Source organism: Marmota marmota, unplaced genomic scaffold (assembly GCF_001458135.2).
Source record: "Marmota marmota marmota unplaced genomic scaffold, marMar, whole genome shotgun sequence".
Taxonomy (NCBI): domain Eukaryota; kingdom Metazoa; phylum Chordata; class Mammalia; order Rodentia; family Sciuridae; genus Marmota; species Marmota marmota.
The window spans coordinates 2358252-2364327 of record NW_025999862.1 but is presented as its reverse complement, the minus strand read 5'-3'; the positions used below and the strand labels follow the sequence as shown (position 1 = coordinate 2364327).

The 6076-nt window shown below is 60.4% G+C and overlaps 1 pseudogene; it reads left to right on the top strand.

Moving 5' to 3' along the window:
• The first annotated feature begins 474 nt into the window (after positions 1-474).
• LOC107154751 overlaps positions 475-6076 on the top strand; it is a 42517-nt pseudogene continuing 36915 nt past the window's right edge.

Genomic DNA, 6076 nt, shown 5'->3' with positions numbered 1-6076 from the left:
CCCAAGGTGACCTTGGACTTCAGCTTTCTTTTCTGTCTAGTGGGGTGAAAATCCTAACCTTGCACCACAGGAGCGTCTGGTCAGGGGCGGCCACCTGGATGCCACAGCCTGCCATTCCAATGCTGGTCACTAGGTGGCAGCCAGCACCTGGCTCCCCACCACAGACTTGGGAAGGGCCCAAGAGGACTTGCCTGTGTGGGGACCAGGCTCACACCCCCCCCCCGTCCCAGGGTCCAGCTTCAGGGTGGCATCTTCTCTCTTTACTGTCCCACCAGCTCGGGGCTCCAGGACCCTCGGGCCCCGAGGGGAGGCCAGGTGCTAGAAGCTCGCCATCCAGGCTGCCTGTGTGGGGCTCCCTTCTGGGGCAGTTCTGGGGCAGGCTTGGGGCACAGGGGAGCAGGGCTAGTTGCTAGTTGTCCCCAGCACAGGACACAGGCCTGGGCCACCAGGGCTGAGGCTGACAAGGTTTCAACCATGACCACCTCCCCGGAAGCCTGTCCCCCTGTAAGTCTATCCTCCCTAAGGGCAGGCGCTGGACTTTGAGGCTGCGGAGGTCACTGGCTGCCCTCACATTCTCTGGGACTCACGTCCACCCTCCCAGGCCCAGACCACTGGCTTCCTTCTGGATCCTTTGTAGAACCTGGTGGTCAGGCCACATGGCGTCCCCAGCTCCTGCCTGCTCCAGGAGCCTGCCCTTTGCTTGTCCCTGTTGTGACTCTGGCTGGACATTGTACAAGTCACCACCCCTGACTGGATGGTGAGTTCCAGAGGGATGGGTGGCTCCAAGTCTCCGCGGGTGTTGGCAGTGAGCCTTCCCTGGGTTGGTGTATGCACGAGCAGGACACGGAGAAGGATGGGGAGGAGGAGAGGGCACATGGACAGGGAGGCCTGGGCCGTGGGCAGGGTTCTGAGGCAACCACTGGGGGCCAGGAGGGAGGCTCAGCCACGTGGACCCGCCGCCCTCTCCTCACCTCGTGGGAAGGTGGGGCTTTAGGTGGAGACTGGTTGGCTTCACCCCTTGCTGGACGCCAGGTGTGGAAGCTGAACCCAAGAGGGGCAGTGATAACCCAAGGACACACAGCATCCTGCCCGCTGTCTGACCTGTCCCCCTGTGTCCTCTAGGTGCTGGTCTGTCTTGGCTCTTGGGTGCTACCCCCTGTCCCTCAGAGGTCCCTAGCAGACCCTGAACAGGCCATCTGCAGGGATGGAGTCCTGGATCCTGAAGCCGTGGCCTCCTCCGCCCTCTCGCTAGGAAGAACATTCACGAGGCAGGTGAGTTAGTTTAAAGGGACTGCGGTCTTTTTATCACCTTGATGGCCACAGTGGATTTTGTTTCAGGGAGGATCTGGGAGACTTTAATTAAATCAGGAACTCAGGCCCCACCAGATTCCTGGCTGCTTATCAGCTTCTTAGGGCCGTGATTCATTACCCAGGATTATTTTTTCTCATCCCTGAAATAATTTTTAAAGGCCTCTATCAGGAGATTAAAGCCATAAGTCACACCCGCCCACGTGGCTGCTTTGTTTCCTTGGCACATGGGCAGCGTGGATCCACCCAGAGGACCGGCCCGCGCTGCCCAGCCTGGTGGCCCCTCTGCTGCCTCGGGTGAGTAGGGAGGATCTGGTCAGCGGGGCTCCCTGGCTGGGCAGAGGCTTGGCTGGTGGAGGGGGCGGGAGACTCGGGCCTAGGACTCGTCTCCTTGTTTCACTTAACACTCGTGCTCTGGGCCCCTCCTGGCCTGGGTGCTGGGCAGAGAAGACAAGTGGCTGCCTTCTGGGGATACAGACAGATGGGCAGTCCACCTCTTCCTCTCTATACCAGGGGAGCGGGGCTTTCTCCCAGTGGGCGCCAGGATTGATTTTTTTGGGGGGGGGGCTACTGGGGAGTGAACTCAGGGGCACTCAACCACGGAGCCACATCCCCAGTCCTCTTTTGTATTTTATTTAGAGACAGGGTCTTGCTGAGTTGCTCAGGGTCTTGCTGCGTTGCTGAGGCTGGCTTTGAACTTGCGATCCTCCCGCCTCAGCCTCCTGAGCTGCTGGTCTGACAGGCGTGTGCCCGAGCCCGGCTCAGGGTTGCTGACTGGAGGTCACGGGCTCTAAGCTCCTCTTGAATCGTTCACTGTGACTCTCCCCTGAGCCAGCTTGCCAGGAAGAGGGTGGCCTCAGCCCAGGTCACCGAGCCCTAGAGGATAAATGAAGCCCTCAGTTCAGCCTCTAATGGAGGAGGTGGTGATGGGGACGAGGTTGGGCTGCAGAGAGCTTGGACCTGGAGCGTGACCTGCCCCTCTCTGGTTCCAGAAAGGGGCCGAGTAGATCCTCAAGCCTGGGCTGCAAGTGCCCACCATGACTCACTGCCAAGTTCACTAAGTTGCTGGTCACACAGCCAGCGTCCAAGGCTTTGGCACAGTGACCATACTGTGTGATGTTGCTTCAGGTAGGTCGCTGGTGAGGCACCAGCCTTCCTCTGACTGGCTGGGCGGGGGTGTGATGGGGACATCTCCCAGGAAGGTTCCCTGGTGAGTCTGACCCAGGACTCAGAGCTACTTCAGGCCAGGGACAACAGGGGCACCTGTGTACATGCTGACATGTGAGGGAAGTGTATATGTGGAAAGGACTTGGTTCTAGGTCACAGAGATGGGGAAAGGGGACCCAGGGAGTCCAGAGCCTGGGATGAGATTCAGCCCCCTGTCCCCAGCTTGAGCCCTCTACATTTGAGCATGATTTTTCTTCCTGTTCTCTTCCAACCCCTGGGCCTTTGCACATGCTGTTCCCTGCCTTCCTCTGCCCCACATCACCTGAGTCATCCAGCAGTCTCAGCTTCTGCCTCCCTGCTCTAGTGAGGCCAGGTCCTTGCTCTGCCCTCCTAGCTTGGTGCCCTCTTCCCCAGGAGCTGATTTCCATTGGGACTCGGTGGGGTCATGCCCCCTTCGGGCAGCCAGGCCTGTGGCTTTTGGGCCACTCTGCAAGGGAAGTTGTGTGCTGAAGGAGAGAGGGCAGGCCACACTGGGGGGACATGTCCTAGAGAGGGAGGCATCCTCCTGCTCACGGCTGCCTGAACACACAGGGGACCTTGGGCTGCACAGGGCTGCAGGGGACCAGTCAGGTTGGCAGGGAAGGGATCAGGGGGGTCACTCCCAGCTCCTTCTCACGAGGCCATTTGCCTGGGCAGCACAGGAGCCCGTGGGAGAGTCTCCCCAGACCTTCCTGGGAGTGGGGGGACAGCAGTTGAGCAGGTGGAGACCGAGCACACGTGCAATCTGGCCCAACAGCCTGTGACCTCTGTGCCACTTCCCGGCCTGAGTGGTGGTATTTATGTCACGATGGGTCTGTGTCACCCTGATGAAGCAAAACTCAGAAATCTGTGTGGGGTTTGTCCAGTCGAGGCCGATCAGGATTTCTGTACCCTCTGCTCCATGCTCTGCGTGTGCTCGGAGAGCCCTGGACTGTATTAGACGGTGATGGAGTCTCGGGGGCCGTGGCCTGACCTGTGGCTCATGCCCAAGTTGAGGGGTGAGGCCTGGCCATCGAGAGGCGATTAGCTGGTGGCCCCCGAAGGGCAAAGGCCTTTGCTTGTAACCATGGCTCCTGTTTATTGACTCTCTGCGTGCCCCTGAACGTGGTGCTGGAGACACCGTGCACGGCTTCTGAACCTCACAGCGACCTTCCCGGTAGCTGCCACTATTCTGCTTAAAAGCGACAGCACTGAGCACAGGGCACGTCATTTATTGGCTCATTCAACCACGCTTTGACTTTTTTGGTACCGGGGATTGAACTCAAGGGCGCTTAACCACTGAGCCACGTCCCCAGCCCTTTTTAGATTTTATTTAGAGACAGGGTCTCGCTGAGTTGTTTGGGGATTCACCGAGTTGCTGAGGCTGGCCTTGAACCTGCAATCCTCCTGCCTCAGCCTCCGGAGCCGCTGGGAGCTGAGGCGTGCGCCACTGTGCCCAGCCAACCGTGTGTCCTTCAGAATCTTTTTTGTGAGCCCTCCGTGTGCGGGGCGCCTGCTGGGAAGCCGGGGGGCTGGTGGAAACGGCTTGGCTGGGCCCCGACCTTGACCTTGGCTCTGTTGTGGGCTGCTGTCCCCTGAGTCACTGCTGCTCAGCAGGTGGCTGCCTGAGTGAAGAACCCAAGGAGATGACAGTGCAGGGGACGGGCTTCCGGGTGGCTGGGCTGGACCAGGGCTGGAGGCAGAGCCTGGTCCAGGGGCGTGTGGACTCCGATCTTGGGCCCCTTGCCTCACAGTCTCCACGCCCACAGGATCCTGCCTGAAGACGCAGAGCCTCAGTCCTTCTGTTCCTGCCTCCCCTGGGCCCTCCAGGCCCCACATCCTCAGGCAGCAGCCCACCCCCCTCCGTCCCTGCCTTGGATATGGCACGTTGGGGTCTCGAGACTTCGCCGGGCGTCTCGTGTGACATCAAGCTGGCGGGCGCCGGGCAGCACGGAGGATCGAATAACGAAGCCCACGTCTGTCGGTGTCCAGCTCAGTGTCCACCCAGATCCTCTCCCCACCTTCCCTGGGGAGACCATCCAGGGGATCCCTGCAACACGTGGTCACAGCACATGTGTCCTTGGCTGGAGGTGGCAGCGGGAGAGCTGAGGGCCACAAAGGAACACACCTGGGGAGTCCCCGGCTGCAGTTGGCCTCTCAACTGCTCTGAGCCTCAGGTTCCCTCCTGCGCTCACAGGGGCTCCTGAGTGTCCTCTGCATGAGGCTTTGGTGAAGGGGACAGAGATGGCGTGCACAGAGCCCCCAGTGCAGAGTGGGCACAGGGCAGGTGGGGTGACATGCCAGGGCAGACGGGAAGTGGGGACACGCGGCGCCCTGCCGCAGAGCGACAGTTGAGCAGCACGCTTCGCGGTCCTGCCGCTCCTGGCCCCAGGGATGGGAGGCCATGGGCTCGGCCAGGAGATGGGGAGGTAGGGCCAGGTCCCCTCCCCGAGCCTCCGTTCTTTCTTTATGAAGCAGGAGGCTGACCTGCCACTGCCCACCCTCCCGGGCCCCCCAGGAGCTGGAACAAGGTCTGGTTGGGGCGGGGGTCTGGAAGCCCCAGAAGTTCCCCTGCACGGCCCCCACCTGCTCATCGCCGTCTGCAGTCCAAGTGGCGAAAAGAAGGGGTGCAGAGGGGGCCTCAGCTGGAAGGCTCCCCTCCTGTGAGGTTCCGGGCTCCTGCCCACTGGCCTCCTGGGCTCCGGCCCTTGCTGCTCCGGGCACCTGCTCTCTGGTTGTTCTCTGCTGTTTGAGTGCCCAGGGTCCAGCGTGATGGCTCCCGAAGCCCCGGCACCGCCAGCTCGCTGGGCCACGGCTCTGACCTCCCCGCCTGCTTTGTCAAACTGCTGCAGGATCCAAAGTGACTGGTGTGGACGTGGTGGGCGCGCACACCCCAGTGAGAGCTTAGGGAGGAGCGGGCCCCGGGCTCTCCAGGGCCTCCCCTTCTTCATCAGCAGCTCCCTCACCTGGGGAGAGAGGAGATCGGAACTTAAAGGAGGGTCAAGGGGGAGGCCACTCTTGGGGCCACCCTATACCCTCTAAGGTCAGTGGCAGGCAGGGCTGAAAACCGAGGCAGTCTATTGTGTGCAGGTACGAGTATGTGATGACGAGTCCATCGTTATGTATATTACATGCACCAGTAAAACTATGGGAAAAAATAAAACCCTGGGCGGGGTGGGGTGGGGTGGGGGAAGCTGCAGAATCCTTCTTCTACTTTGGTACCAGGGATTGAACCCAGGGGGGCATAACCACTGAGCCACATCCCCAGCCCCCTTTTGTACTTTATGTAGAGACAGGGTCTCGCTGAGTTGCTTAGTGCCTTGCTAAGTTGCTGAGGCTGTCCTTGAACTCGCAATCCTCCTGCCTCAGCCTCAAACTGCTGGGATGACAGGCGTGCCTCACTGCATCGGCTGCAAAATCCTTCTTAATCCAGGAGCCGGGGATCAACGTGGAGGGCTTGAAAGGGATGAAAGAGTTCGGAGGTGGGGAGGCTACAGCATGTCATGTGGGAAGAGAACCTAAAGCTGCTGTATAAAAAGAGGAGGAAGAAGATCAGGAGGAGGAGGACGAGGAGGAGGAGCGG